The 23237-nt window shown below is 36.7% G+C and overlaps 1 pseudogene; it reads right to left on the bottom strand.

Annotated features, from left to right (window-relative positions):
- The window catches only part of LOC143690515 (ATP-binding cassette sub-family A member 17 pseudogene), a 46325-nt pseudogene extending 28165 nt beyond the window's left edge, over positions 1–18160 (bottom strand).
- Between the last annotated feature and the right edge of the window lie 5077 nt (positions 18161–23237).

The raw sequence follows: 23237 nt of genomic DNA, 5'->3' as shown, positions 1-23237 counted from the left end.
GGTATGGGTGTCAGTTCCACAATTTCAGGTTTTTCCTTCTAGTTGCTCCAAAACACTGGATTCTAAAGGAAATGTCAATATAATGATTTAGCAGTAATATTCATTTGTTAAATCCTATCTTCTCTTTATAACTCCTCCTTCTCCTTTGATCCTTCTCCCAACTGTTAGGGGTATCTAACATTTTCATGCTGAAAAGGCTGTTAACAATATGCAATAGGGGGATGGAACTAGTTGATGTTCTTGGAGAGGCTGGCCCCTCTGGGTTTCAGGACTTATCTGGCCAAGGAACCCATCTGGAGGTTGTAGGTTTCTGGAGAGTAAACTTAGTGTGTAAAACTCTTGCAGAATCTCAGACAGAGCCCTAGGTTTTCTTTAAGGTTAACAGGAATGGTTCTGATTGGAGTTTGGCAAACAGTGGTAATCAGCAATATCTAGCTGAACAGAAGCATCATATTTAAATGATAAAATATTGAAAGCTTTCTCTTCGAGATAGAAGAGACAAAAAAACTGTTATCACTACTTCTATTCAACACTAAAGTGGAGGTTCTGGGCACGGTCACTGCAGAAAAAAGGCAAGAAAACAATAATAAAAGATACGAGTATTGGAAAAGAAGAAATAAAACCGCAAAACCTTCATTATTGGCAGATGATATGATCATGTAGGTAGAAAATTCAAAAAAATTTACAGACAAATTGGTGGAATTTTATTAGTTCTCTAGATGGAAGGCCAATATACAAAATACAATTGTACTTATTTATATTAGCAATACACAAATAGAAAAAGAAATTTTTTAATATTTTAAAAGCATCAAATACTTAGAAATTAATATAATGAGCAATGTATAACTTGACAACCTGATACTAATATGTATACAGTCATATAAAACCAAGCAAAACAATCTTAAAGAAGAACAAAGTCAGAGGTCTTTCACTTCAGGTATCAAGAGTCATTATAAAGTTATAGTAATTAGGAAAGTCTGGTACTAGCGAAAGGCTAGATAGACCAATGGAAAAGAAAGTAGGATCCACTTAATTTTATGATGAAGATGGCACACAGTGAATTGGGAAAAGGAGGGTCATTTTAGTAAATGTTGTGGGGTCAATTGGATATCCATATGCAAAAAAAATTCTGGATCCTGAACATTTACCTCATACTGTAGGCAAATATCAGTTCCTACATGTGAACACTAAAACAACAGGACTTCTGGGAGAAATCATAAAGGAATATTTAAATGACTTTTGGATAGGCAAAAATTTCTTAGAATACAAAAAGCACTAACCATAAAAGAAACGAAATTGATAAATTGTACTATATTAAAATTAAGAATGTCTCTTCATAAAACACACCAATAAGAAGTGGTCAAGCCCTAGAGTGGAAAAAGATGTCTGCAGTACATGTTACTGACAAATGGCTCATATCCAGAATACAAGTGAACACCTAAAATTAATAAGAAAGAGAAAATCCGATAGAAAAACCAAGCAAGAAATTGAACATGCATGTTACAAAAGTGGGTATCCAAAAAGTCAATAAACTTCTAAGAGTGATTAACTTCTTTAGTTGAAACACGAATTAAAACCACAATGAGTTGCCATTACCATCTGCTATTACAACTATAGCAGATAGCAAAAATGAATGATGATACTAAGTGTTGGCAAGGATGTAGAGCAAGTAGAACTTTTATAAAACTACTTGGGAAAAACTATTCACTAAATATGATTATACCGTATACCCCAGGAATTCCGCTCCTAAGCATACACGTAAATACATGCTTATGTCCCCTAAAAAACATGCACAAGAAGAGTTTCTAGTTGGGATGATGGAAAAGTTTTGGTAATAGATGGTGATGATGGTAACACAACATTGTGAATGTATTTAAAACCACTGGGGGTGGGTGGGCCATGGTGGCTCAGCAGGTAAGAGTGCTTACCTGCCATGCCCGAGGGCCCGGGTTCAATTCCCGGTGCCTGCCCATGTGAAAAAAAAAAGAAACCACTGGATTTTTTATACTTGAAAGTGGCTAAATGAATAATTTTAGGTTACCAGAATAGAACTGTACAACACTGAGTGAACCCCAATGTAAACTATGGTCTGTAGTTAATAATATAATCATAATAATAATGTATATCAATTGTAACAAAGGTATCATCCTAATGCAAAATGTTAATAATTGGAAAGAGTATATGGGGGGGTATATGTGAACTCTGTGCTTTCTGCATGAGTTTTAAACAAATCTATGACTGCTCTAATAAAACATGAAGACTAGTACAAGAATATTTATAACAGCAATTTTAGTATTAGCCAAAAATTGTGGACTGTTCATAAAACATAATACTACAGAGGAATGCAATTGAACAAACTATTGTTAATGCAACAACAGGAATAAATCTCACAAACATAATTTCAGCTAACCAGACAAAAAAGGTCCATCCTTTATGATTACATTTATAGAAAAGTCAAAAACAGGCGAAACTGGCTTAGAAGTCAAGTGGTGGTTACATTTAGGGCTGTTCTGGCCAGGGGTTTTAGCAGGGCACCTCTAGGTCTCTACTACTAGTCTACTTCTTGTTCTGGCTTCAGGTGCCTTCAGTTTGTGGAAACAGATTGAACTGTGCACATCTGGTATGTGTGCTCTTCCATATGTATGCTATACTTCCATATAACATTTATTTAAAAATTCCCAGAGCATTTTACAATAACAAGAAATATTGATTTTTCTTTGCCTACAACAAATGAGGGACTCTCAAGACCCCCAAGCTCTGGTATGAAGCCAACTAACTCTTTGCACAGTCACAAAACACAGATGGCTCCAAGCTGCAATTTCCCTAAGGCTAATTCATTAGCAATGTTCAACCGAAATACTTATGCGTATTTTTCCCCTTCTTCTTGGTCTTTCTCTTATGCCATCCTCTTAAATCTGTGTTTTGTTTTCTCTCTCCTTACTTGGTTCTGATGCTGATGAGACCAGACTTGGTTGGACCTCAGAATTTCATTTTCCATGCCTTAATTTGAATGGTAACCATTATACAATTGCAGAAAGGCAATTTGCCAACCAAAACTATCTCCCCCCCCAAAAAAAGCTAATTGTTTGGATGTTAACTCATCTGCATTCTTTTGAATACTTGTCATGGTTTTACTTTGATTCCAGCATTCTCATTTTAAATTTCTATTGAGTTTCATTGTGGAATTTCAGTTTTTGCAAAGATAAAAATCAGAATAATGGTTATATATTTGTCCCTTTATTTTTTGATGTTCCACTTTCTAAGGTCAAACACAGCATTAATTCAACTTCACATGTTATTAAATGTTACATTAATGTTCCAAATTCCTTTGGCCCCAGCTCTAATTCCTTACTGACTTTTGATTATTCTACTCCATTAGAATCACAGCAACTAAAATTGTCTTAGAAGAAATGAAAATTTGAATTAAACTTTTTATTTTTCCAAAGGGCATAGTAATGAATATATGAAACAGTCAGTTGGTAAATAATCACTCATGCAAAATGAGCAGTGCGAATGATTTCCTATTGGGATTTTTTTTTTTAACTTTTTCTACATTAAAACTACGGTAAAGAACAATACCTAGCAATTATAATTTCCAATAAAAATCCAGCCTAAGAAATTTGTTATTACTTTTATTGAACTATTCAAACTGAAGTCTCTATTTTTGACAGCTAATAGAATCAATCCATGAATTCAAATTTGAGTCCATTTGTTTTAAAGACTGTAATTCTGAGACAAATATGTTATATACAGATAAAAGTCTACAGAAGCAGAAAAATTAATTAACCACAGCTTAGAAATTCATTCAGAAAAAATAGACGGTAATTGATATTTTAAAATTTTACCTTTTGTGTGAGACTAGAGCAAAAAACGTTCATTTGGTACAAAATTTATATTTTGACTAGTGCATTTCCTAATATAACTTATGTAGACAGCTTAATTGAACACCATAAGTACATGGAACCTTGAGTAGGACATGAGATTTTGTTAAGTTTGTCCAGAGTGATGCCCCGATAAATCCCAGAGTGATTTGAACAGTGAATAAAAAAGTATTTGCAAAGTCAGCTTCCCCAAGTTGAATTTTTTATATTCTCACAAGCAGTGCAGACAATCAAAGCAATAGGCTAAGCCCCCAATCTTGGGGGTTGTTCATCTGAAACTTAACCCCACAAAGGATAGGTCAAGCCTACTTAAAATTAGGCCTAAGAGTCACCCCCAAGAGAACCTCTTTTGTTGCTCAGATGTGGCCTCTCTCTCCAGCCAACACAAACAAGCAAACTCACCACCCTTCCCCTGTCTATGTGGGACATGACTCCCAGGGGTGTCGACCTTCCTGGCAACGTAGGACAGAAATCCTGGAATGAGCTGAGACTCAGCATCAAGGGATTGAGAAAACCTTTGCAACCAGAAGGGGGAAGAGTGAAATGAGACAAAATAAAGTGTCAATGGCTGAGAGATTCCAAACAGAGTCGAGAGGTTATCCTGGAGGTTATTCTTTCGCATTAAATTGATATCACCTTGTTAGTCAAGATGTAATGGAGAGGCTGGAGGGAACTGCCTGAAAATGTGGAGCTATGTTCCAGTGGCCATGTTTCTTGAAGATGATTGTACAATGATATAGCGTTCACAATGATATAGCTTTCACAATGTGACTGTGTGATTGTGAAAAACATTGTGTCTCATGCTCCTTTTACTTACCTTATCAATAGATGAGTAAAACATATGGAATAAAGATGAATAGTAGGGTGAATAAATGTTAAAATAAATTTAGAGTGAAATGTTGGTGATCGGTGTGGGGGGGTGTATGGTATGTACGAATTTTGTCTGTTTATTTCTTTTTCTGAATAGATGTAAATGTTCCAAGAAATTATCATGATGATGACTATGCAAAAAAAGGCTTAAATTACTTTATTAACAATATGAAGTAAAAAAAATCCCATCAAAATCAGTTAAAACTGTAACCCATACCAAACTTTAAAATTTGTTGTATAATTATTTGTTAAAATGTACTCGGATATTAAAAAAAAAAAAGAAATTCATTCAGAAAAATGGATAAAACATTTCTGATTTAAAACAGTAGTGAAGGGTAGTGCAACAGTGGCTCCCTGACAGAGTTCTCCTCTTCCCTGCTAGGGACCTGGGTTAAATTCCCGGAGTCTTCCTATGCCAAAAAAGATTTTAAAACAGTAGTGAAGAGTTACTTTAATTCTTTCTCACTACCAAAAATATTTGCCAATGAAAATGTGCAAACTTGCAATATATTAAGAGTATAATAAAAACATTATATAATCGTAGGCAAATAAAAAAATACATTTACACACCCACAACTACTTTATTATAGCCAATTGGGTAACAAATAAATCCTTGCAAGTCTAACCATTCCTTTGGAAGTGACAATGGCCCTAAAGTAACATTTTTTTTCCTCTAAGAGTTAGTGATTTCCATGGCAACTCTCCATCTGCTTTCCACTATTTTCACAGGCTTTTTAAATTAAGCTTACATATGTCAGTGTTCCAAGATTATCTTTGTGTTTGCATAAACCATATGGCTCTTTGACAAAGTTGATTTTGCCAATAACATTAGAGAAACATTTAAATGTCACGTCTGTTATGTAAGGAAAAGACAGAGGTAAGATAGGAATGAAGTTGAGATGGGAAACACTGTTTCTACAAGAATGTTCCTAATCAATCTATAAGTCAATGATTAGGTTATCCTTTAGTTTCTGGATCAAAAGTGATTTAAATTCCATGAAATAAATATTCTATACTTAATATTTATGAGCTTATCTAACACATAAAATCTATAGGAAATACCCAAGCTTTCTAATGTACCTTTATATTAGCTGTCTTCATTATATGGATTATACAAGTTTTACTAAATAACTAAGTTATTTAGTTACTAAGTTTTCTTTTTTAATAGGTTGATCTGTCTCGCATGTGAAAAAGGCATATGTTCCATGACCTAAAAGAGCTGGAATGAACTTCCCTGTCATAATGTTATCCACCACTTCAATTTGCCCTTATGTGCCAAATCTCCACTATTGACTTTCACCCAGCTTAGGTTATTGAAATTCCCTGTAGAAATACTCATATCTGAGGAAGATAAGCCATTACGTCTAGGCTCAGTTTGTTTTCATTTCCCTTGCAAAGAGCAGTACTCTGAGGAAAAGGAATAAATATGTTTTCATAGGATAAAATGGCAGTGTCCCTATTGAGACTCTACCTAGAAAGAGAATAGTGAAGTGAGCAACTACAGGGGAAAAAACTTTTTTTAAGTTTTGGGCAGGAAAAAGAGTGGCACAAGCACATTACTTATCTGGAACAGGCACAAATATGGAAGGAGAAAGGCAAATTTAACCTATGATGAGTTTGTTCAGAGTTAGACCTTCCCTTAATGTAATGATTTTGTTTTACTTTGTTAATGCCACTGAAACTGCAGTATACCAAAATGGGTTCACTTTTATAAAGGAAATTTATTAAGTTACAAGTTTCAAGTTCTAAAGCTATAAAAGTGTCCAAACCAAGGCATCCAGAGAAAGATACCTTGATTCAAGAAAGACTGATGGGTCTGGAACACCTATGTCAGCTGGGAAGACACACGGCTGGTGTCTACTGGTCCTTTGGCCTTTGGTTTCAAACAGCTTCTCTGGGAGTGTTTTCGTTCTGCATCTCCAAAGGCTTCTGTCCATGTCAGCACTGAAGCTTTTTCCAAAATGGTACCCTCTTAAAGAATTCCAGTAAGAGACCCACCTTAAAGTGGTAGAGACACATCTCTATGGAAACCACCTAAACAAAAGATTCTCCCACAACTGAGTGGGTCACATCTCCATGGAAACAACTTAATCAAAAAGATCCCATTCTACAATATTAAATCAGGATTAAAGAACATGGCTTTTCTGGGGTGCATGACAGTTTCAAACTGGCACAGGTACTTAACTTGGTTTGGATTTCATATCCTTTGAGAATATAACAGAAACCTACAGACTTCTTCCAAAAAAATTCCCATTAAAAACATGGCTATAAAATTGCATTCATTTCATGAAGTACAAGGACCTTCTTGGGCACAAGGTTGGTTTCCCGATGTGGAAGAACCCAGAACCCAAGGAGTCCCTTTGTCCTGTGATGACTGAAGAGGACAGGTCTTTCCTGATAAGAAAATTGGGACAGAAGTACCAACACTCCAATGTATCCAACAGGACTGTACATTCTATAACTAGCTCAGAATAGCTAGGAATATTGCATTGTTTTTATAGGGAAAGAGTGAGTGTATTTGTATTCTTGTCAGTTATCAATTCCCATTCTGTATCTTGCATTATGGGGTAGAGAATATCTGCATCAGTTCTTTATATTGTACAACACAAATGTAATTTTAGAAATAACATGTCTTTACTTGCATATATATCCTTACTGATAGGAAGGAGAAGATAAAGAAAGTAAAAGAGAGGGAGGAAGGAAGGAAAAAAGGAGATCTAACATCTTAATAGTGAAACTATTCTGTCCAGGTGCTATATATACATATAGATACAGATAAATAGATATATATGTATATATGTAGAGCTACACATATATAAAGTATACATATAATGCTTAATAATTGCATGTATATACACATGTATACTTTAAATGAAAATATGTAAATAGAGACACAATATGCAGGTTATTCTTAGGAAAAACCACTTCTGAAACTAATTAATAAAAATAGTTGTAGAAGGAGACAAAGATTCAAAAAAGTAGAACCAAGTCAATTTTTCTGAAATTTACTCTTCATTTTAATCCTATGAGAATGTCATTCAAAGAAATAACCTGCAAAAATAAAAATCTCATCATAACATATAATTCCATGTGGAATAATCAAATAATGCAAACTTTATAATTCAGCTGTTTCTTAATAGAAACCCAAAAAAGAAACACAAAGAAAAATGCCTATTTGCAAGCTTTTCTTAAAGATCTTTTCCTAAAATCTGCTATGTCCAATTTCCCTCCATTAAAACCCATTCCTCCTCTTGTCATCATAGGAAATTACAAATGACAAAGCATGTATAGCAAGCCCATTCCTGTCACTGTTAACAGAGCCATTAGAATGCTCAGACCAACTGATTCGAAAGATTCACAGAACTTGAATTTTAGACCTGTGTTGGAGACCCTTAATTTTAGCTGTGATGTATTGCTTTAAAAAAAAAGAAAAGTCCTCCCTAATATTGTTTTTTAACTTCTATTTCTGACCTTTTACCTTTCAACATATCCCCTTCCACATCAGATTTAATTATCCCCTCTCCTGTACTGTTATGTATCTTGTTTGTACATTTATCCTGGCATTTATGACACTGCAATCCTCCCACATTTTAATAAAACTCTCAGATAATTACTTCCTTGGAATATTGCAAGCTGGCATATCTGGCCCTCCAATCCCACCTCACTCCACCCTCTCCAAACACAAACAAACAAACAAATGTTTATATTATATCTGTCAAATATCTCAAATATAATATAAACTCTTTTAAAATATATTCACATTAACATACATAGCACTTACTTGTGGGATGCTGTCTGTCAGCTTTAAATGTATTGTTTCATTTAATTCTCATTTCAATCCTCTCAGGTAACTTTTATTCACATTTGGAGTTGAGGTAATTAAAGCACAGAGATCTAAGTAAACTTCCCAAAGTCACATAACTAGGGAGTGACAAAGCCAGGATACAAACCAGGCCATTGGACCCCAGAACATGAGGCATCTCTGCATTTTCCCTTGATGTGATCCCATCTGGTGATGTCATCTGCAGTGTCTCCCAGATTCAGCCCTTCTTCTCAATTCCATCTGCCAATTCCAGACCCTCACCAAAGAGCTGGTCTCCCTATCTGCTTGTTCCCTTCTCATGCCCAATGTACACCTCCAGAAATAAACTCCAAATACACTATCACCATCACATTGTTCCCCTAATTAAGTCCCCATTGTTTCTCAGATTATACCCAGATGTCCAAGCTTTTCCCATGAAGAACTAGTCCCTCTCTATATAGAAAGTAAGTTTCTGTAGCACTTTTTATATCTAATTATAAATGGCCATTGTTTAGCACTGGGTACATAGAGCCCTTGCCACCAAAAAACTTAGATTCCAGTACCAGAAGGTGGGCATTCAAACAAGAACATGAAAGAGAGTGTTAGCGGTACTTTTAATAACGTTTGGAAAATACAGTGGAACAACAAAGAAGGGAGTGTGACCAGTGGCAGGCTTTGTGCAGGAGAGTTTGGGAAGGCTTGGGCTCTAGAGGTGCTAGATTGCGGGAGGGGTATTTCAGGAAGAGGAAGCACCATGAGGCATAGCGTAGAAAAACACTGGCTAAGATCCAGTCCACCCAACACAACTGAAGTGGAAGGTGCAAGCAGGTGGGAATGAAATATGAGACAAGGCTACAGGGGAAAGCTTTCAGACAGACCTATGTTAGAAAAGTTAAGATATTTAAATTGTATCCTATACTGTTCCTTTTATACCTGCCTCCTCATTATAAGTATAATAATAGCAGCCCATATGTACGGAGTTATAATTACAAGCACCACTGTGCATTTAACATATATTATTTCACTTACATCTCACAACAATGCTGGGAATTAGGTATAATGGTTCTGATTTTACAAATAAATCAGCTGAGTCTCAAAGACATTAAACTGATTAATCTCATCTCAAAACATCTGAATTATTTTATTTAAATTCACATTGCAGTTTTAGGCCGTATTACCTAAAGATTGACATTTATTCATTGTCCTTCTGATCTGTTCTGTCCATCAAATTGGGGGACATAGCAGAGCAAATATTTTTTTATTTTTCCTAAAGCATCTTCAACAGAGCTGGGAAAAAAGTGACGAAGTTTGAAAATTCCAGCTTAAAAGTCATTTGAATGGAGGTGTGAGGATAGTTTAGTGGTAAAATTCTCACCTACTAAAAAAAAAAAGACGACTGTGATGATAAAAAGATATTTAAGCCCTCTAGCCTCCTATATTTTAGAGCAGCTAGAAGGAAAAATATGAGAGCATGGTATGGCAGCCCATGACAAACTCTGGGATCTGACCTGTAACCACTTGTTGAAGAGTGCTTTGAAAACTTTTGCTTTTTTATTTCTTTGCTTTATATATATGTTATACTATACAATAAAAAAGTTGGAAAAAAAAAATAATTCTCGCCTACCATGTGGAAGACCTGGATTCATTTCCTGGCCCAGGCACTTCCCAAAAAACAAAGAAAAAAACCAACTGTTCTAGTTTGTTAGCTGCCGGAATGCAATATACCAGAAACGGAATGGCTTTTAAAAGGGGAGGTTTAATAAGTTGTTAGTTTCCAGGTCTAAGGCCAAGAAAATGTCCCAATTAAAATAAGTCTATAGAAATGTTCAATCTAAGGCATCCAGGGAAAGATACCTTGGTTCAAAAGGTCAATGACGTTCAACATTTCTCTCTCAGCTGGAAGGGCACATGGTGAACACTGTGGTATCTGCTGGCTTTCTCTCCAGGCCTCTTGTTTCATGAAGCTCCCCAAGAGGTGTTCTCTTTCTTCATCTCCAAAAGTCACTGGCTGGTGGACTCTCTGTTTCATGGTTCTGTGGCATTCTGTAGCTTTCTCCAAAATACCTCTTCTTTTACAGGATTCCAGTAAGCTAATCAAGACCCACATAGAATGGGTGGAGATGTGTCTCCATCTAATCAGGTTTAATACTCACACTTGATTGAGTCACATCTCTGTGGAGATAATCTCAGGAAGTTTCCAACCTATAGTACTGAATAGAGATTAGAAGAAACTGTTGCTCCCACGAGATTGATTAGGATTAAAACATGGCTTTTCTAAGGTACATAATCCTTTCAAACAAGCACACCAACCAAACAAAAATTCAACAAATGGTGCTGCAATAACAGGATACTCATATGGAAAAAGAATGAACTATGACCCCATCATACAGCATGCAAAAAAAAAAAAGTCACTTAAATAAATTCATAAAAGACACTTTTATAATGATCCACTACAGTATTGCATTAAAATATGTATCAGGATGATTTTTTATAGTGATTCTCATAACCTAAAAGTGCTGATAATCTGCTAGCTTTTGTCCATCATGACCAGCTGATGGTCACAACCAAAGTCAATCAGTCTCCAAAGTAGGACCAGCCCCGGCCCCCACCTGAGAACTGTCAGGAACCAATAAGCATAAAATAGCTTTAGAACATAAACATAATCATAGAGTCAGAATCAGGTTACCACAGAACAGGGTGGGGGTAGGGAATAGGGAGCAAAAAATAAATTTTAAAAAATCTTAGAGAAGCATTATTAAATCTTTTTAAAGCTCTTCATTTAGTTTCGAAGGGGGCATGGTAATTATACTGGAAGACATTTTATCCATCTGTCACATTTTCTAATTGTCTAGAATTCATCAGTATCAACCAAGAGGAATTCAGAAAGTCCCAGATCAAAATATTGCTGATGAATCCTTGCTCCACTATTTGCTAGCTGTGTGACCTTGGAGAAGTTTCTTAACCTCCCTGTAACTTAGGTTCCTCATGTTTACAATAAAAAGTAATAGTTTTATCTGCCTCAAAGTACTAAGAAAATTATATAAAAAGTGTTTAAGTCCTAAAACATACCCCCACACTTATGTCCAAAACCTTTCTATGTAAATTTTGCTTTATCTAAAGCATGTTTCTGACCCTTGCACCTTGGTCTATATTTCCTGGTTAATGGGATCCACAAGACCTACTAGTCAATGAGGACAACAAAAAGCAGGTGGAGAGATTACAATTCAAAAGGGTTCTTTTGGTCTCCTAGTTTATCAGATATCAGTCCATTGGTTTAAACAGGAAGGTAAAAGAACTGTTCTTTAACAGTGTTTTTTTAATTCCATAAACTGTTTTCCCCTTTAAATGTAATAGTTCCTTATATTGATGTTTTGTATCAAACAAATAATGTTTTGTATTACCTTATAAAATTAAGACGTTTAAATAGTTAGCACAATAAAAAATATTTAGACTAGTACCCCATACACAGGGCATGAACAACAGCTGTTTAGCTATTTTTATCATGATTAATGTCATAGAAATAGTTTATTCTAAATTAGCAGTCTAAATCAGTATACATTGTAAATTATGGATTAATTTAGTTTGACATTCATAGATTTAGCATCCAAGGGTTTAACCATACATGAGAAATGCAGAAGTTTTGTGATCTTAATAATATCTAATTTTGCAAAGGGAGGAATTAAACTGAGTCTAAGGGGAATAAGATTTTAGCGAGTGGCCCTGGAGAACAGCTCAATATCTATAATCCAACACAGCTTCCAAGGTCTGACCTATGGGGTTATTCTTGTCAGGTAATACAACTTCTTTGATTCTCAGTGGAAAGTGCCCTTTCACACCTACCACCTGATAAAGTTGACTGATTATGCAAGAAAAGATAAAGTAAATAAATCTAAGAAAGAGATGACAGAAGCCAGAGAATTTAAGTTTTGGATAAATTAAAGAATAATGTTGAATTCAGCAAACACTGGAATATATTATGTAAATTTCACCATGCACCCTATATAAAAAGATAAAGCAATTCTTAAGACTGTGTCAAGGAGCATACCAAGTGCAAAAATTGCATATACATGAGAAATCATACTGTACTAAAAATAAAAAGGGGTCAACTTACAGAATGAAGAGATGCATAAAAAAACAGATGACTCTTCAGATAAATGTAATTAGAGAAAAAGTCAGAAGCTTGTAAAAAATAATTCCAGCGAGACTAAACTTTGCATGATTAAAGGTAGATTCGAAATGTTAACAGAGCATTTTTCTCAGAATATGAAGTAAATATGATATGCAGCATTCATTGAACATGTTATATAAGCATTTTCTCCAGTACCAAAGAACACACTGGTTATTTATTGCAAGAAATAATCAGTACAGACAAAAAAATCACAGTCATATGGAAGCAGGATAATATTTTTAGATGTAAAGTCAATGTATTTTCACATCAGTAATCTCTAGATCCCTTTTGTTCCAAGGTTTTCCTTCCCTTTGAATCCTATTGAAACATTGATAACTTTGATTACATAAAACAAAGTTATAGAGTTTACTATAAGACATAAGTTAGAGAGGATGCAGGTTATTACGTTGAAACAGCTTTCCTGTGCCTAGAAAAGGAAACAAAGATTCAAGTAGCATGCAGAAGGTAGAAAGAATTAGAAGTACAAAGACTAGTGATGCATGTTGACTGAAGTCCCAAGGAAAAACTTAGGGGTTACATCCTCCCTCTTGAGCCACAACATGAAAGAAACCCTGAAAAACACAGATGAAGGAGAGAAAATCTGTGAACATCCAGACTGCAGCTCCACTTTCCCAGAGTGCCCAGCAAAGTATAGGCTAGTAGAGGAAGGCTGGTAGAGAGAGGGTGTGTCTCGTCAGATGAGACGGAGACAGCACTTCTAGCTGCCCACAGCTCCTGCATAGTGTGCAGAATATCATGGATCTTTCAAATGCCTCCGTGAGGAACATGGAAATTCTGAGAGGAGCAGTTGATTTGTTAAAGCATAATTTTTTTTAAAAAAAGTGTAATAACTTCATACAAATACAAAAATGAGCATGTGTCAATGATTTTATTTAATTCATCAATTAAAGAACAAACCAATTTGATGTTACAACTGGTTTAAAGGAGAATTTAAAAATGTATGTATGTATTTTTATTATAATAGTCATATATATGAATATATATAAACATATCTATATATATGAATGCTGAAATACATTCAAAAATAGAGGCAAATGAATCTGTCCACAGGACAATAATCTATTGCATTTCATAGTACAAGTTAATTTTCATTGCTATAGTCAAGAATCATTTGCATCATTATTAGTTTTCTACTATTACAGAATTATAAAAAGTTCACAGACAATGAAAGGAAAAAGCCTGCATAAAATCAGGTAACTGGAAGAGTATTCTAGATTATACCTTGTTTTCCACCAAAGATACCCAGTAACCTATTGGTGCAGTTCAAAGTTGTTCACAATGACTGGCAGAGGCCTAGGATCAGGAGAAGGCAAGAGCCTGCAGAGATCTCACATCCCAAGGTAACTGCAGATCTCACGGTCATCAGCAGCGGAAGACAGGACAATACCCAGGAACAGGATCCAACTAGCCCACCAGGGACACCAGTACAGATGCTTCGTTACCAGAGTGGGATGAAAGACAGAAGATGATGCCAGTAGGAGTCCAGGAACAGAGGCTCCTTCTCCTACCCTCATCAAGATACAAAGCTTCTTAAATCCAGACACCATCATGGGAAGGATCCCTTGAGAAGCAGAGTTGGGAAGGTTAAATTACTAATAAATACTTAACAGAAAGAGACTCTTTCAAACCAGTAGAAACTGGCTTACTTTTAATTGACCAGTTTAAGAAGTTTTGTTTTGTTTTCCTTCCCCATCAGGAGGCACAAGAGCAAGATAAGGTCAGTTATATAAAATGCAAAAATTACACATCTGTGTAATTTCTTCTTTTTTTTTGGCTTTTCAAAAGGGGAATTTAATAAGTTGCTAGTTTACAGTTCTAAGGCTGAGAAAATGTCCCAAATAAAACAAGACTATAGAATATTCGATCTAAGGCATCAAAGAAACCTTGGTTCAAGAAGGTCAATGACTTTCGTTTCTCTCTTGGCTGGAGGGGCACCTGGTCTGGTTTCTTGTTTCATGAAGCTCCCCGGGAGGAGCTTTCCTTCTTCATCTCCAAAGGTCGCTGGCTGGTAGACTCTCTGCTTCATGGTTCTGTTCTCTGCTCTCTCAGAATCTTGAGGCTTTCTCTCTTGTTGTTCTCTAGCTTTTCCCAAAGTGCTTCTTCTTTTAAAGGATTCCAGTAAAATCAAGCAAGACCCACCTGGAATGGGTGGAGACACATTTCTACCTAATCAAGTTTAATACCCACACTTGATTGAGTCACATCTCCATGGAGATAAGCTAATTAAAGTTTCCAACATACAGCACTGAACAGGGATTAGAAGAAACCATTGTTCCCACAAGGTTGATTAGGATTAAAACTGGGATTTTCTAGGTTACAGAAGCCTTTTCAAACCAGCACAGTATGTATGGTTTTTTCTTTTTTCTTTTTATTCCTTTTCCTGGAGTGATGCAAGTGTTCTAAGAAATGATCATGATGATGAACACACAACTTTGTGATGATGTTGTAAGCCACTGATTGTACACCATGTATGGAATGTTTGTATATGAAGACTGTGTTTGTCTGTTGCTTTGTCAATAAAAATATTTTAATAAGTTATTTATCCAGATTATGCTACTCTGTTGGTGGCAATGACTCAGTACAGAGAAAAATTTATAAGGCAGATGAGAGAGGGAATGTTAAACAAGTAAATTCTTGAAAAGGTGAGGTGGATGGGATTCTGAGCTGTTGTTGAGGGACAGGATTTTGATAAGAGGAGAATCACTTTCTTAGCTGTAACAAAAGAGGAAAAAAAAGAATACAGAAGCAAGCAGGTTTGTTGAATTGAGAAAGGGATATACTACAGTTACTGCCTGATGGTTTTTATTTTCTAAATGAAGACAAGATTCTCTCTGAGAGGGACATCAGAGGAAAGGGAGAGAGGAAAGTGCTGTGAACCTGAGGTCTAAAATAATTAATTTAGAATAAGTCAAGTATAATGTTCATCTGAACCCAGTAATGTGAGTACAGGTAATTAGAGTTCATACTATAAAGGGGCCTTGCAAGCTCTATTACAGAATTTGGACTTAAACCTGGGGAAAACTGGGAACCAGAAATGGCTTTCAAGGAGGGAGGTGACATAATCAGAAGGCTGTATTTGAAAGCTCACTCTGATGGTGGTGTGGTATCTTACAGGAAGTGGCAGTGCCAAAGGCGTACTGGTCCTGGACTCTGACATCACAGAGCACCCATGACACAGATGGGAACACTCAGGTCATGCAAACAATTATTCCAGGCCTCCTGGGTCCATACCTGTGCGCTTCTCTTTCAGAAGTACAAATGTTAATTCTTCTCCAGTGTCATCCTCTAAAACTGCATCTAGCATGTGATCATAAATCAGAGGAGAAATCTTCTCTATGTTACAATAAGATTCTTTCACTAAAGTCATACAATATCCTGCACCATACTTCTTCTTGAGGAGTGGGAAGGAACTCAGCACTGCAGCTCACCCTTGGCCCTGATGGCGATGTGGTCCCCTGCAGGTCAGCCCCATCCATGAAGTGTATGGTCAGCAGGATGGTCCGGTCAGTTTTCTGCTGCTGCAGAAGGTCCCAGATGGCCCTCCTGGAGATGGCATCCGTGCCTGAGGTGAGCTCATCCAGCATCAACACCTTGGAGCCTGCTATGAGGGCGAGGCCGATGGACAGCTTGCGCCTCAAGCCCCCACTAAGGAACCTGTTCCTAGAGTTCTGCTTGTCCTCAAGGTTGAGGACATGCAGCATCTGCTGGACTTCTTCAGGGAACTTTTGGCAGGGTAATCTTTTCAGCTGAGCATAGAAATAAAGATGTTTGGCTACAGTCAAGTTATCACACAGGATATCATGTTGGGGGCACCAGCCCAAGCTCTTCTGGATTTTAACCATGTCTTGAGAAATCTCGCACCCATTGATAAATACTTGTCCACTTGAAGGGGGACAAAGACCTGTGAGCACAGAGCAGGTAGTGGTTTTCCCTACTCCATTATATCCCAGAAGAACAGCGATCTGCCCCATGTACAGATTAATCATCAGGTTTTTGACTGCTGTGTGTTTACTCCTCCCTACGTGAAATACCTTGTATGGATGCTGAATTTCAACTCCCTTTATTAAATCACTAGGCCCATCCTGAATGAACCCGTTTTTCAGAGATTCTTCAGGATCCAGCAATGGGTAGGCAAGAGTTCTAGGTGCTCCATTCCAGTAGGAGGGGATGACAAAGAAGTACCAGGGCTTGGACACACCGTACTCCCCCGGGGAGATGGACTCCACATACCAGGCCACTAAACTGTATAAGAGTCAAGTAGCAGCATGAGCAGCACCTGAGTGAAGTTAAAGTCTCTATTTATACTGCCTATATTCCTCCACTGAATGCCTACACCTTTTCTGAAGAATGTGCTGTTCATACAAGCAAAGAAAATTGTGGCAATGGCAAAACACATTAGGAAAAGAATTATCAAACCAGAGTCACTACTGATGAACACTGCCACATTATTTCTGCACCTTTGTGCAGAAAAGCATGATCATGAGGGTGACAGCAATCAAGACAGAAAGGAAGAACATTATGAACCAGGCAACCCAGCACAGCTAGTTGTGCAGTCTCCTCATGCACATATAATCCTTCAGCTTTCTCTCTTTCTCCAGTGCAGTGGAGTTGCTGATGAGTAACTCAATACAGATAAAGCTGAGCCTGAGGAGCAGAGGGAACTTGCTCTGTAGGACCAGGAAGAAAGAATCCTGGACATAGGCTCCACATGGGAATCTCTTCATAAGCACAGTGACATCCTTGAACATCTGGGTCATCGCATCATGAGCATGGTGCCACATGATGGCTTTATTCATAGCATGCTATATGGCCAGGAAGCCTTCTTTGTAGTATCCACGGCATTCCCCATTGGCAAATAAATATTTATGAGATTCTTGTCCTGGGTTAGGAGGATAAAGATAGGGTGTGCTCCAGCCTTCACCATCATCTCGAAAGAAGATTAACCCTGACAACAAATAACTCCTCTTTATGTAACTGAAGCTCAAGTGATACTTAACCTAAAGTGGCAAGGGCTCCTTGCTGTCTTTGAAGCTATGATCAAAAAAAATTCCAGCCAACACATAGAAAGGTTTGGGATCCTTAATTATGTAACTATTAAATGAAGGCATTGAATGACTGCCTAGAACAGAGTCTTCCGCTTCAAAAATAAAAGTGAAAACTGTATGTTAATCCAAAAAAGAACAAAAATGTAAGTTGCAATATGATGACTGTTCTTCCAGTAAGAACCTTTTCGTGTCTTCCAGCATCTCTTTAGGATGAAATTCTTCCAGATAAGAAGTTTTAAGTTCCTGAACACTGCCATTTTTCTAGTTGAAGAGGAGAGTCACCACCAGCTCTGTAACGCCGAGCATCGAGCTCAGCCTCGAAAGCTAGGAGCCGCCAGTCCGGGACATGCGCCACAGGCCAGACGGAGCCCATCTGTGTAAATTTCAATCCTGTCACATTGGCTAAAATCTTCATAAAGTTTGGACATGTTCTCATAGCCAAAGTTGCTAATGATCTTCACCAGTGATAGTTCTTCAATGGGATAAAGCCTTATGATTACCAGGGAAAGGAGTCTCAGTTATCTCCATAACAGAAGCACATAAAAATTTGCAAAAGAGAAGAAATACTGCCAATCATGGTTTCAAGAAAGAGCCTGATTCAAGAATATCTTCTCTCTAGCGTCACACCTTCTGCTTCATGATTGTCCCCTAATCTTTTCCATTGCTGTTTAAGTTCCTTCTTCTGAAGAAGCCTGACACGGAGCAACCTCCAGAAAGCCTAGGGGACCTTTTAAACTACTTAAATCTGGCTAGATCTGATTGTACAATGTACCAAAGAAATAAGCACCATTCACTTTAGTATTGATGAGTTCAGGTAATATCATCGTTAAGGTACCATAGTAACAATGTCATATAACATATTGTAGACTTTATTTAATGTGGCAGTGTTTATTTTGATAACCTTATAAATGACTCTAGTCTGCTATTTATACCAGCATTATAGGTATAAGAAGGTCACTTACTGTTTTTTCAATTTATTGTATTCCATGGGGTAAATTATATTGTCTAGTGGTATTTCCTAACTGAAGATTTACTATGGTCTTGGAATATATTCCTCAAAACATTGGGACAAAGTCTCCATATCCCTTATGAGTTGTCAGCTTAAAAGTGAGACTCCTCCCCTCTAATAGACAAAGCCAACGTAGGCATCATGCCAGGCCTCGTCAGGCACAGTAAAGCGGAATCATAAAACATTTACTTAAGCTGCAAGTAAAAACTTCACTTTAATTTATAATGACCCTCAACTTTCTGTTCATTAAAATTTTGTTTGTCAGAGTTCCAAGGAACTATTTTGATAAACAACTCCTCAGAAAAAGATCCCATCATATCTGGAAGATAGTACTACATGCACCAAAGGAAATGCCCAATTAAAAATTGACAAAAGGTTCTAAGTCAATTGAAAACCAGTATGTCCCAAATTCTGCCTCTTTTGCTGGAGAAAGTTCCTCATTCCATGCCATTTAAAGTGTGATTTAACACTTCAAAACAAGTCTTTGCATGAAAAGTCCAAGCTAGGAAAGACAGAAACCCTCAGATATATAGCACGTAACAAGATCAAAGCACCATTAGATACTTTTTAGCTCTACTTTATCACTTATTCACTCAATCAACAAATACATATTAAAGACATATCTGATGTAAGAGTACTGGACAATGCACTAGGGAAAAAATTAAGAGTAAAAGGGAAGAGTCTACATTGTAGAGGTTACTTAAGGGCCGTTGTAGGTGAAAAATAAATGAACAATTTCGAAAAGGTATTATAAATGATAAGATAGAGATAAACAAAAGGCTCTTCCTAATTGATTTTGGCAGTGAGTGAGGTAAGCAAACTCACATCAGTTTTTCACCAGAGCAACTCTGAACAGATATCAGAAGAATAGTCTTTTCACCCAAAGATTGCTAAAGGCCCATGAACTTTGGCCTGAATAAAGACAAACCCAGGCAAAACGGTCTGGTGTAGAAAGAAAAACACAAATACTACATTTCCAAATTTAGCTGTCTAGGGACATTGAGTCAGGCCACTTAAAACAGGCACAAAGTTTAATCATTCCAAGGAGTTGAGTATTGTGTCTCTTATCTACTAATCTAAAATTAAATTTCCCGTTTAGCTTTGACATAGACACTATTTATAGACGTAAAAAAAAAAAAAAGAAAGAAAATCAAAAAGTTTAAACCCAGGGCATATTTTCTAAAGTCAAGAGAAGATGAGTAGAAAGCGACATCTATTGGTTGGCTACTTCAAAACACCCCCAATTGCTCCCCCCAAACTCAAGAGACCATAAAAGAGAGACTTTGGCCTAAGCCATTAGACAAAAACTGCCTCAAAATCATCCTAAAAAGTCAAAACAGTCATCAAGCCCTTTGGGAAACCAGTTCAACTCATTCAATCTAATGTCATGCTGGGCTGCAGAAACTTTTGACCAGAAAGCTTTCTAAAGACCAACCCCTAAACAGTTTACATGCTCTTAGATTCCCTAAGATTTGTTTTAGTCTTTTGAATAAATAATAATAACAAATACATGTTAGTACAACCATGTGCCAGATCCTGCTCTAAGTGCCTCATCCATATTAACTACTTAAAGATTTATTTTACACAATTAACAACACATTCTGTTAGAATCTTTAATGTCAGAGTAGGAATAAATTATGTTGTGAAAAGACAAGAATATTAAATGGATTTAATTACTTCTTAGAACACAACTGCAAAGGAATTTTAGAGGTCATAGTTTATTTTTGGCCCTTGGGAGTTCTTGAAAAATCTGTCCCATGAGAGGAAATGTAGCATTTTTACTTATTCCTTAATTATTTCTATCCTGCTCTTTACTTTCTTGCCTTGCTCATCTGTGAAAAAGTAAGTTTTCCCAAACTTCTTTTCCACCATAGAAATCTACCGATAAGTTATAGGCTTATGTGCTGGTTTGAAAGGATGTATGTCCCCTAGAAAAGCCATGTTTTAATCTAAATCCTATTCTGTAAAGGCAGAATAATCCCTTAAATTATATTAAATATAATACAGTATATTTAATACTGTATGTTTGAATCTGTAATTAGATCATCCCCCTGGAGATGTAACCCAATCAAGAACGGTTGTTAAACTGGATTAGCTGGAGGCGCGTCTCCACCCATTTGGGTGGGTCTTGATAAGTTTCTAGAGTACTATAAAAGAGGAAACATTTTGGAGAATGAAAGAGATTCAGGAAGAGCAGAGCAGAATGACATAGCCACAAGAAGTAGAGTCCACCAGCCAGCGACCTTTGGAGATGAAGAAGGAAGATGCCTCCAGGGGTGCTTCATGAAACAGGAAACCAGGAGAGAAAGTTAGTAGATAATGCTATGTTTGCCATGTGCCCTTCCAGATGAGAGAGGAACCCTGACCGTGTTCACCATGTGCCTTTCCAAATGAAGGAGACACTCAGACTGCATTCACCATGTGCCCTTCCACTTGAGAGAAAAACCCTGAACTTCATCAGCCTTCTTGAATCAAGGTATCTTTACATGGACGCCTTAGATTGGACATTTCTATAGACTTGCTTTAACTGGGACATTTTCTTAACCTTAGAACTGTAAACTAGCAACCTATTAAATTCCCCTTTTTAAAAGCCATTCCATTTCTGGTATATTGCATTCCGGCAGCTAGCAAACTAGAACAGCTTATAAAGTAAATTTGCCCCAAATTTTATCTCTTTCCAGGGATTACCATTCCAATTCCAGAACAGTAACCAGGTAAATGGAGATGTCTTGCCAAGCCAATACCAAGAATGGGTGCATGAATAACAATAGATGTTTCTTTTATAGAAAAATGTCTTCATATGAAAATTATTAGATCATAAGCATTGATCTCCATGGCCTACTGAAGGAACAGTTTTTAAATATTTGTATGAATCCATCTTAAATAGCTAAATATCAACCAACATAAATTATGTCTAAATCTAAAAGCAGTTCTCATAAAAATGGTAGAAATCATATGTGCTATCACTTATGGCTTTATCAGTCAATGAACTAGATGTGATCTCTTTCCTACATATAAATTCAGTCTGGGAGACATCTTTAGGATATAAGACCATGGCAGGATATTTTTTATAAGAGCCATTCCTTGGCAATGAATACAAAAGACATTACTTGGGCTTATAGTTTGTTCTCAAGTATCTTTTGTTCTATAGATACTCCTCACATTCAAAGGCTGGAGGGACCCAGGGTGGGGGTTGACAGGGCCCTGCTTTCAGAATGTATTTCTACCACACATGGAAGCTTTTTCTCCCTTTTCTTTGTCATGGTCAGAACAGAAAAGCTTAGATTATGTAACTTTTCCAGAATGTATAAAATCCCTTGTTTATGTTTTTCCAATCAAAAAGAGACTCTGCTAAAAAACAAATTTCTACTTCTAGATGACCCAATCTTCTCTTCTTTAAACTTGAATATCACACATAATGTATTTTGCATGGAACACATTAAGAGTAATGATTAAACAACCTGGTAATTCCAGCTACCTCCAAATCTCTGAAAGGAGATGGTCTTTTTATGCTCCTTGAAATACTAGAAGCACACATTTCAGACATAACCCAGGACAAGTGTGAATAATTCAATGAGTCCAAGGCTGAACAGACAAAGCCTTAGCCCATATTATTTATGGGGGATTTCTAGGACCATGATAAATAAGGCTTTTTAATATTTCCCTCAAAGAAAAAGCATTGGAAAAGAAAAAGAACATCTATACCCCTTTTCTCGCTAACATCAAGAAAGGTTTCAATGAAACATCTGATTCTGGAAAAAATGGATTATTCCATGCAAAAAAATTGAGGATGAACACCAGAAAGTTCTCCTTTCCTTAGAATTCCCAAGCTTTGTCAAAATTCCAGGTTCTAGAATCCCCCTTCTCAGTTTCTTTCCCAATAAAATGTTCCCAACTTAAAACAGTGCCTTCAATAAATGTTTCTTGGATTACATAATTAATTATAATATGAACACAGTTCTGAGCTTCTTTCCAACTTGTTCTCATGTCAGTTTCTCTGGCCACAGTCAGACTGTGAACACAGTAATTTCAATTTCAGAGTTATATTTCTGGAGGTCCAAAGTAGAAGCCATAATATTAAATTAAGCCAATACCTGAGCCAGGCCTTCTGTCTGGGAGAAAGGGAATAAAAGTGGTTAAGACAATTTCTCCAAAGAACCTTAAGGCAACAAGTCTTTTGGTCAGTAGAACCTTTGATTTTCAGATCTGTGAAACACAAGAGCTGTTCTGGATGACTTTCGAAACACTGACAGGAACTTTGCCACAGAATTTGGGATAAGAACAAAAAAGTGTCTGTAGAAACCAGGGATGATATAACCAAGAGAAAAATCTAATTCACCAGAAATCCAAAGACATGATAAAAGAATGAGAGGCAAGTTCCTGAGGATCCTTTCTTCCATGCAGCATGGCATGGAGAAAGAGAAGACAACTAGTTTTAGGT

Source organism: Tamandua tetradactyla, chromosome 7 (assembly GCF_023851605.1).
Source record: "Tamandua tetradactyla isolate mTamTet1 chromosome 7, mTamTet1.pri, whole genome shotgun sequence".
NCBI classification, from domain to species: domain Eukaryota; kingdom Metazoa; phylum Chordata; class Mammalia; order Pilosa; family Myrmecophagidae; genus Tamandua; species Tamandua tetradactyla.
This window is presented reverse-complemented; position numbering and strand designations above follow the sequence as displayed.